Source organism: Balaenoptera borealis (assembly GCF_965194805.1).
Source record: "Balaenoptera borealis genome assembly, chromosome: 6".
Lineage (NCBI taxonomy): Eukaryota > Metazoa > Chordata > Mammalia > Artiodactyla > Balaenopteridae > Balaenoptera > Balaenoptera borealis.
In genome coordinates, this window is record NC_138863.1 from 118446851 (window position 1) to 118456848 (window position 9998).

General features: G+C 42.6%; 1 long non-coding RNA gene across 6 annotated transcripts in view; it reads right to left on the reverse strand.

Annotated features, from left to right (window-relative positions):
- Positions 1-9954, reverse strand: part of LOC309631468 — a 102757-nt gene extending 92803 nt beyond the window's left edge. For 4 of the 6 annotated variants that reach the window (XR_014246268.1, XR_014246270.1, XR_014246271.1 and 1 more), the window contains exons 1-4: positions 9729-9952; positions 8264-8387; positions 5580-5645; positions 749-852 (exon numbers count right to left, since the gene is read on the reverse strand). This is a non-coding gene — a long non-coding RNA (uncharacterized lncRNA). Of the gene's footprint in view, positions 1-748; positions 853-5579; positions 5646-8263; positions 8388-9728 lie in introns of all 6 variants that reach the window. The other 2 variants (XR_014246269.1, XR_014246273.1) reach the window with 2 other exon arrangements.
- Positions 9955-9998: the final 44 nt, after the last annotated feature.

Consider the following 9998-nt stretch of genomic DNA (forward strand, 5'->3'; position numbering starts at 1 on the left):
AGCAGACAGCTCCATGCATGGCTGTGTACTAGAGTCAGAAAAGGCACTAATGGGAGTCCAGAACAGTCAACAGAACTATTGCCTTGATTATTAGAGTTCATGTGTATGTTTCCTGTTGTCTTAGATCAGGTTGCTATAACAAAATTCCATAGATTAGGTGGCTTATAAACAATGGAAATTTATTTTTTACAGTTCTAGGGGCTGAAAGTCTAAGTCAGGTTGCCAGCATTGTGAGGACCCTCTTCTTGTTGCAGATAGAGGATGTCTCATTGTAGCCTCACATGGCAGAGAGCAAAAAGCAAAGAAAGCTCTCCAGTGACTCTTATGAGGGCACTCGTGACCTCATCTATTCCCAATGGCCTCCCAAAGGCGCCACCTCCTAAAACCATCACATTGAGGTGGTAGAGCTTCAACATAAGAATTGGGGGGTGACACAAGCATTCAGTCCATAACATCTATTAAATTTAATGCATTGTTCCTTAAGAATTATGAAGTTAAGCTTGTACTCTCCAGGCTCATTGGGGTGCAAACATTGCAGAGTTTGACTTTTTTTTAAATTTTTAAAAAAAATTTTTTTTTTTGAGTTTGACTTTTTAAACTCTTACCCTGTCCTGTCAGATCCCTGTATCTGTTGTGTTGTGAGGTCCCTTAAAAATATTTCAGTTTGATTCTATAACTTCTCATCTTTAGTTATTTAAAAATCTAGCTCTTGAATATGTCAACCTCTTATTCAATTCAAATCTCTCACCTCCCTCTAGAGCAGTCTAGGTGTTCCTCTCCAAAGATTTGAAGAGGAGGAATGAGGCCTTTGTCTGTTACATTCTTCTTCCCTCCTCTTTCTTGTGCTTGTTCCTTGGGTATCACAGTGAGGAGAAGGAAGAGGAAAAAAATGTAGAACACAAGGGAAAATAACTAACCATGTATACTTTTCTAGCACTTTTAGCTCCATTGCAATGCCTTATCTAAGAAAACTGATGGAAGATAAACCAATGCAGGGACTAAAGGGTCCACAAAACGTAGATGAGATTGATGTTGTAGATGTTCTGGAGCGGTTTACTGCATGGGACAATGAATGGGGCACGCGCCTGACAGGAAGATACTCAGAGGCTGCCACCTAGGGGTCAACTGGAAGATACGCGTGCATCACAGAAGGACCACCAATGCCTATGGGAACTTCTTAGGGAGTTCCTTGTCCATGGAAACTGCTGGGGCAGTTTGCCTCCCCCTGTGCCGGCATTGTGGTAAGGAGCTAGATAAGGGATGGTGACTAGAAAAATAGGTAGAGTAACCTCCCTATTGCCAATACGTGATTGTTTGCCTAAGAAGAAAGCACTTCCAAGTAACAACAACAACAACAAAAGGAGAACCAACTCACCATGGAAAATCAAGAAAAGTACAGTTGTACAGTACAACAGCTGGCATCCAGGGTCTGGCATCGAGTGAACATGCAAGAAGAGTTACTGACTGGAGGAGGGAGAGGAGGTGGGAGATGGTAGAGCTGAAGGATCGTCAGCAATAGGAGACAGGGGGCAAGCCGCAATGTCACTCACGCCTGACATGGATGGCACAGGTTCTGGTTCCTTGCTAGATTCACTTCTATCTACGCTCTTGAAAAAACGATCCAGTGATGTCTGCGTGGTAGCTTTTTTTTTCTCGTCACAGATGACACGGTAGCACTGGATTGCATTCTGAACAGCTGTTGCAACCTTCAGGTACCATTCTATGTTTGGGTACTGTATCTCAAAAACTAACAGGGCCTCCTCAGATAAAGAAAATCCCCTTGCCATTTCCTGTGTCGTGAATCTCTTTGGTTCTTCAGTTACTTCTTCTTCCTCTTGTCTCTCTTCGTCCTCTCTCTGGGCCTCCAATTCCATCAGGTCTTCATTAGTAAGCTCCTCATGTTGCACAGCAAGGAGTTCAATGAAGTCATCCTCTTGCAAATCTAGCTCCAGCTTCGGGCTAAGTGTCACTAAAGCTGCTGAAGACCTCTTTGGACTCCTCATCCACCTTCTCAAATCCACCAAAATCACGAATAAACTGCAGGCAAAGGTTCTTCCAAACCCTATTCATGGTGATGGCCATAACCTCACACCAAGCAAAGTCAAGGTTTTTTATGGCCTTCTGGATGAGCAACAATACTCCTTCCAAAATTGCTGCAAGGTTGTTCCTGTTTTGTCACTTGCCTTTACTGCCTGACAAAAAGTATGACATAAATAATATTTCTTGAAAGTCGCTATAACCCCCTGGTCCATAAGTTGGATGAGCAACGTAGTATTCGATAGCAGATGCACTACTTTGACGTTGGGATGCAAGTCATCCATGAATGGGAGGTGGCCCCGAACATTGTCGAACAGCAAAAGACTGTTGAATGGGACGTCCTTCTCCAAGCAATATTTCTCTACCTCCAGGATAAAGTGGTGGAAAAACCTGGAAAATGGTCTGTGTAACCCAGGCTTTGGGGTTACTCTTCCACACAACAGGAAGAGAACCCTTGGCTATATTTTTAAGGGCTCTTGGGTTCTCTGAATGATGAACTAAGAGAGGCTTCAGCTTCATATGGCCAAAGCATTGCTACCAAACAACAGAGTTGGCCTATCCTTTGCTGCTTTATAGCCTGGCATCAACTTTTCCTCCTTACTGATGTAACTTTGGTCTGGCATCCTTTTCCAGTACAGTCCTGTCTCATCCACATTAAAAACCTGCTCAGGTAAGTACGCGCCTTCATCAATAATTTCTCAAAGTGTTTCAGGAAATTCCCGGGCAGCTACCGTACCTACACTCGCTCCCTCCCACTTACTTTTACCTTGTGAAGGTTGGCTCTAGCCTTGAACTAATGAAACCAGCCATGGTTGGCATGAAAAGATGCACCCTCTGATTCTTTGCCATGTTTCTTTTTCAAGTCTTCATAAAGGCTTTTAGCTTTCTCTTGAATCAGCATTAAGCTGAGGGGGACTCAATGCTGATGCTGGTCCTGCAACCACACACTGAGAAGTTTCTCCGTCTCCTCCCTCACTTTTCCACGCTTCTTCGATATTATTGTCAACATCATCGGCGCAGCAGACTTCACATGTTCCACGATCTCGTCCTTGTTCTTTTGAACCGTGCCGATGGTTGAACAATTCATGTTATAAGAACGAGCGATGTCTACCATCTTTTTGCCTTGCTCCACTCTCTATTTTCACTTTTGTTTCCATCCTTATTGCTTGGCGCTTCTTAGCAGTACCAGCTACATCACCGCTGCTTTTACGCTTGCTTCTGGACATCCTGGGCTTGAAATAAAGATACTGTACTACATACTCTATACAGTATTGTAAAGTACACAAAAGCACAACCACTTGTAGCGGATGCGCGCACATGACAATGTACGCCAGACATGTGAACTAACTTGTGTGACTGGACATGCGAATTCACGTCCGCATCTTTGAAAGTTTGCAGCTTGGAGGTCAGTATGCAGGGGACTTACTGTCTATGGCAGTAAGTATGTTCCAGACGGAATTTATTACTCCCATTACAGATCACCACCCCCACTCTACCCTCAATGAATACATCAACTCTATAGGTGACAGTTCTTCTTTTGATTAAATTAATCAGTAAATCTCTCCAGTTTTATCCTCCAAATTCACCCTTGATCCATACTTTTCTTTCCATTTTCCCTGTCATTAATTTATCCAACATAATTTAATTCAATTCACTGAGTACCTACTATGTGCTAGGCAGAGTTCTGGAACCGAAGGATAGTATCTCTGTCTTTAAGTAGCTCACAGGGTACTAGAAAGAAAGATATTCCAGAGAACACATTACCATCCAGGAGCATCAGTAGAAACACAATGCACAGGCAGTCCCGAGGAGGGAGTGAGCAGCTCAGCCCACAGGGGTTTGGGGGAGCTCCCCAGAGGGGGGCTGCACTGAAACAGAGTCTTGAAGGATGAAGAGAAGGTAGCTGACTGGGGGGGGGGGGCAAAACTAAGTGGAGGCAGGGAAGGAGGGGAAGGTGTGCCAAGCAATGGAGACCACATGGGGGCATGAAACAAGCACCATGAAATCCCATCACTTTATTCCTGGACTAGCAAAACAGCCACCAGCCAGTCTCAATTCCCTCCCGTATCCAATTCCTCCTGAACATTGCTGACAAAAAAGTCCTCCAAGAGCATAACTTTGGTCATCCCCACTGCCCTTCTCAAGAGCCTATATTGTCATACATTATGCCTAAACTTCAGGCTCTTACTTAAGGACCTTACAATCTGTTTCCACATTTCCTTATCTTCCCTATTACTTACCCAACTGCCCTCAAAAACTTCTAATGACTCTACTCCTTTGCTGACAGGAGGTTCAACCCCAGCTTACACCTCTGTTATGCCATTCCACAACCAAATTCTATCCATGCTTAGGACCCAGGTCCTGTGCCACCTGTTCTTGTTCCTCCTTTACCTGCTCCGGCTGCCAAGAATACTGGGCAATTAGCATCACAGACTCAGAATTTTATACAGAAAAAACATTCGCCCCATTTAGTCCATCTTCCCCATCTTTCCGTTGACATTCAAGCAGCAATCCATCCCTACCTTCACTCATTCAAGAGGTATTTGTGGGCCCTCTATTATATGTACTTCTTCTCAAACTAAATGTTCCCACTAAGCTCATTTTCCCTTTCCCCTTCCTCCTCTCCACCACTGTCCTCCAAGCTTTCTTCTCTTCCTGTATTCTATACAGCACATCTCAAGCTGGAAAATTCAGAAGCATCCTCTACTCCTCCCTCTCTCTTAACTCCCTCATCCAACTGGTCACCCAGTTACGTTAATTCTTTCTCAGAAAATATATTGAAATTCACTCTGTTCCAGCCCCATGATCTTCATAATGTCCCTACTGAACCATTGCAACACCACCTGATTGATCATCTCACCTCTATTCTCTCCACTGCTGTCAGAGAAGTCTTCTCAAAACAGGGTGTCAAACATTTATTGAGGGTCTACATAAATCCAGGCACTGTGCTGGCATGGGAAGTCTAAATGGGAAGGGAGACATCTTTGACTTTCTCCAAAATTGTGAGCATGTTGACAGAGGGAGCTTTGGCTAATTTAACTTTATATTGCCAGCATATAGCCAATTACCTGTCACATCATCATGGATTCATAGATACTAGTTTGAAAGAATCAGTGAATGAATGGAAAGTTCTAAATGTCGGTGGTCTCTAAAGATGAATGAAACAACACTCCTGTCTTCAAGAATGGAAAATTAACTGTGAAGTAAAGACCCAGACAATAGGTGTAATATAGGAAGGTAGTTTGATAAATTGCATGAAATCAGTTGGTGAAGAGTCAGACTTCTCATAGTTCTCACTGTAGTAAAGCAGCTAGGTAGAGGGTTGGGGGGTAGCAGTTGCTTCCCTAAACTCATTCTCTGAAAGTGGCCCATTTTCAAAATTCTTTTAGGGAAATAAGTTGACCTGGTGGTTGTTAAAATTACTATGACAACACTACCTTGGGAAAGACAGGGTAAGTAAGCATGGGAGGAGGAGAGATCTTCGGTTGTAAAATAAAGAACCAGTAAAAATGACATGTTAGGAAATAAGATGTAGAACTTACCAGGTTCTGGCTGGTAGCCACTACCCTCATTTATTCACATGGATTATTTAGAAAATGGCAAAAATCCTGGGACAGAAAACAGATATTAGTGGAAAGACTGGTGAAATCTGAATAAATCTGTAATTTAGTTAATAGTAATTTGCCAGTCTTAATGTCTTAATTTTGACAAATGTCTTACAGCTACATGAGCTGTTAACATAAGGGGAAGCTGAGTGGTGGGTACTATCATTGCAAAATTTTTGTAAATCTAAAGTCATGCCAGGACTTTCCCCGTGGTGCAGTGGTTAAGAATCCACCTGCCAATGCAGGGGACACGGGTTCGAGCCCTGGTCCGGGAAGATCCCACATGCCACGGAGCAACTAAGCCCATGCGCCACAACTACTGAGCCTGCGCTCTAGAGCCCGCGAGCCACAACTGCTGAGCCTGCGAGCCACAACTACTGAAGCCCACGCATCTAGAGCCTGCGCACCGCAACGAAGAGTAGCCCCTGTGCAGCAACGAAGACCCAACACAGCCATAAATAAATAAATAAATAAATTTTAAAAATAAATAAATAAAGTCATGCCAAATAAAAAGTGTATTAAAGTAAATCCCAATTCTGAACTCTTATTTCCACAAGGTACTGGATGAGCAAAGGTCAGTCTATGATTCTGTCATCAGTGGTCAGATTGGAGGGCTCAGGGGGCAGGTAGTCAAAGGAAGGTGTCTTTTTGAAGTTCTCACTTTCCCCCACCAATCCCTATACCTTTTCAAGCCTCCCTCCCCAAGCCTGGCCCAAGCCCTGGACTCTCCCCTGCATAGCTGCTCTTGTGGTCCTGTACTGTTATTTAATGGAATACTAAGGCTTGTCATTGCCAGCCTTTTCTCTGGCCTCAGATCTTTGCATGGCTGACTTTGGCTCCACAAAAATACCTCCCACCCTGAGTAGCATGCTGCCCTGGCCTCCTATCCGTCTCTCTCTATTATATGACATCATCTTGTTTTAATGTCTCTCCAGCATTTAGCTCCAAGAAAAGTTACGTTGTTCGCTCACTTATTTAACTGATTAATATCTGTTTTACTGTACTACTGTACAGTAGTACCTCTCTAGGCACTTAGTCCCTCTCTAGGCACTAAGCTCCCTGGAAACAAAGACCTTGTCTGTCTTGTTCACTGCTGATTCCCAGGGCCCGAAACAGTACCTGGAACAGAGTAGATTTTTTTAAATTACAAATGAATACACTTAGAGAAAGGTTATATACTCTAGTCCCTAGAACCACTGCAATAATCATGACTTGGAGAATTGTGGCAATGCTCCCTAAAATGCTCTCTCATTTTCATATCTGTCAGTTCATTGATGAAGACATTTCTCAAGCATCTGCCATCTGCTTAAGACAATACCGAGAACCAGGGTCAAGCCACATGAAGGGTGCAACACCCCACTTACTTACAGCAATGTAGCACTTTCCTACACACTAAAGGGTGGTTAACCTTATAGAAAATAGCATTTGAAAGTCCCTAGGAAAACGTTTCAAGCATCCAAATACAGTGATTAGAGAGTGAGTCAGTTATTTCTGACAAATTCTAAGGGATTTGTGAAATAGACTGATTTCTTTTCCCAGTGAAGTGAGGCTTTTTTTTTTTTTTTTTGAATGAGAAGAAATTTTGCACGGACAAATCTGCTTTTTATTATACAAACACTTGTCTAAGCCTTAAGGATCTCAAATGAAATTGAAAGAATGGTATGGGTAAGGAATATGGTCCATATTAAATTTAAATATTTCTAGTAGGCAGGTAAAAGACATCATCTCCACGCCCTGTTCTGCCTGCCTCTAGCCCAGTGTACATGCACAGTGGGTACTGAATGAAGGACTCCACTTCCAGACTAGGGTGTTTTTCCTGTCATGTACTTCCCTTCTCACTGCACAGTTTACCATGGTTGTTTTCCATGTACGTTCTGTAAGCTCCACAAAGGCGAGCCACATCGATCTTACCCACAGTTCTATTCTCAGAACTTAGCACACACCAATCACATACTCATAGCACAGATATGCTCGGAAAATAATTGCTAAATGAGTTAATAATTGAGAAATGAATATATTCTGGGGAGACAGACATCTGGGATGGAGAACCAAGGCAAAAAGTTCTAAAGACATTTACAAACATATACTAAATAGATATTAAGATAGGCTCTAGCAGTGAGAGACAAAAGGATTTTCAGAGGCACATGTTTTTAATTGCCACCTCTCCAAACCTCACAGATATTTTCTGAAGTCCAATCCAGTGATACTTATTTGTTTACCAGACCTGGTCTTGGAAATTCACTCTGTTAAAACTCCTACCCCCAATTTTGAGAGTTGATGCAAGGTTATCACCTCTCATCCCTTTCCTAAAAGTCTAGAAAAAGTGGCATCAATAGCCTTATATATGGCTACTGAAAGGTTGCCAATCCCTAAAATTAAGCACTTCCATGTACCTTAAGAAAGTATGGAAGATATTAGTTGTTGCACCTAAGAGTGATGGATGTGAATTTCAAAGTCACAGACCCAATATTCAGGTGTGTAATCATGTGAATATATGTTTATGTATATATAGAGAGAATTAGATATGTATGTATATTCTGTGCTCTTTCATGTGATCGTCAGGTATGACCACAAGAGGAGACACAGGAGAGGCTCACGAAAACAAAGTTTATTATACTCACAGGTACTAGAAGGAGGAGGCATGCCACACCATGCAGGGCCACATGGGAAAGCACCAGCATCCCATACAGGCAGAAGCGGCAGGACCAAAGGGAGAGCCTAGGCCACAGCCTTTACTGGAGGTTCCTCAGGAAAAGCAAAGCAAGGAAAAATAAACAGTTTGCAGTTGACTGGTTTAAATAATTTAGGTGGGCTGTAAACTATAGGAGTGGTCCATAGTTGCTTGGTACCTGGCCCTGGGATGATTAAGGCAGAGGAATATTGCCTCTTGGGGTACATGGGCCAGATGGAGGAGGTATGGCTCTGCATTACTTAGTTTGCATATTAAAGGCATGCTCCTGGCTGAGTCTTTTGCTCTCTCTAAAAACTGGCTAGTCCCTGGAGGAGCAATCTCTCTCCAGCCAGAGTTTTTTAAGATGTCAAAACTTCACAATATACAAAAAAATTTTTAAATATAAAAAATACAATGTATATAGACAAATATATAAACTGATATATATCAATTTAAACTGCCACATATATATTTAAACTGAGATATGTGTGTATGTATGCATGTATGTATATCTGTGTGTCTGTGTGTGTGTGTCTGTGTGCCTGTGTGTGTCTGTGTGTCTGTGGGTGTGTGTGTCTATGTGTGTGTGTCTGTGGGTGTGTGTGTCTATGTGTGTGTGTCTGTGTGTGTGTGTGTCTGTGCGTGTGTGCCAGTTTAAATTTCTGACTCATCCGTTAACCCACCGAATTAGTAACAACTTAAGCACATCATGGTTTGTCTCAATTTCTAGTCCAATTCAACGTGATTTCTCAGTCAGTTTATTTACATTCTGTTTAAACTCCCTCCCAAGTTTTCTCCCTCTCTCTTCTTCCCTATGATTATGTCTAATCCCTATGAGCTCATGCTCTGCCACTCCAAGTGAACAAATTATTCTAGCTTTCATTAACCCTTCCAATTATCGTTCAGCTCAAATTGATTATTGCCAAGGGGAATTTGAGCCCATTAGGACCAATTTTTAAAGAAAAATGTGAATTTCCACAAGAACTATCCCAAATTTTTAATGTTGATAACATTTTTTTTTTTAATGTACCCTCTTCCACACACACAAAAATGTCTACTGGCCAGCCAGATTGTAATTTCTGTCCTGACTTCTGAAGGGTCTGTGGGTATGAGCTTTGGGGATTATAAACCTTCATTTTTCAAACTGCAGCCAATCCTTTAATAGAGTAGTAAAATCAATTTAAATGCATTCTAATCAGAATATTTAACGGACTCAGAATTTAGGATGGGATGAATGGTATCGAAGGAAAAACATCAAAGTGAAACAAGAATTAGGGTATTGCTTTGAGAAATGTTATATTTATGTGTGGATTACTGGGTAGCAAGTGACATGGAAAGTGCATTTCTCACTAAGGAGAGCGATCAAACAAGTTTGAAAACACACATATACGAAATTCAGGTACTACTCAACTTACATCGTCCAGGATCCAAAGAGGGTAGGAACATAAGAATGGAGACTCCCTAAGGCCCTCTCCTCGGCCTTGATTTTTCCCACTTCCCCCGGAGAAGCTCACACTACCAAATGTCCCCAGTGCTCTGCAGGCTCGGGCACACCGGGAAGGAACACAGTGCAGAGCCAGGCCTACGTTCCCCTAGACGGCGCTGCAGAGAATCCGTTCTCCCAGGGTAAGACGGCGCACGAGCCCGGAAGCATTTCCGCTCCGGGCCCACTTCCGCTCCGCCGA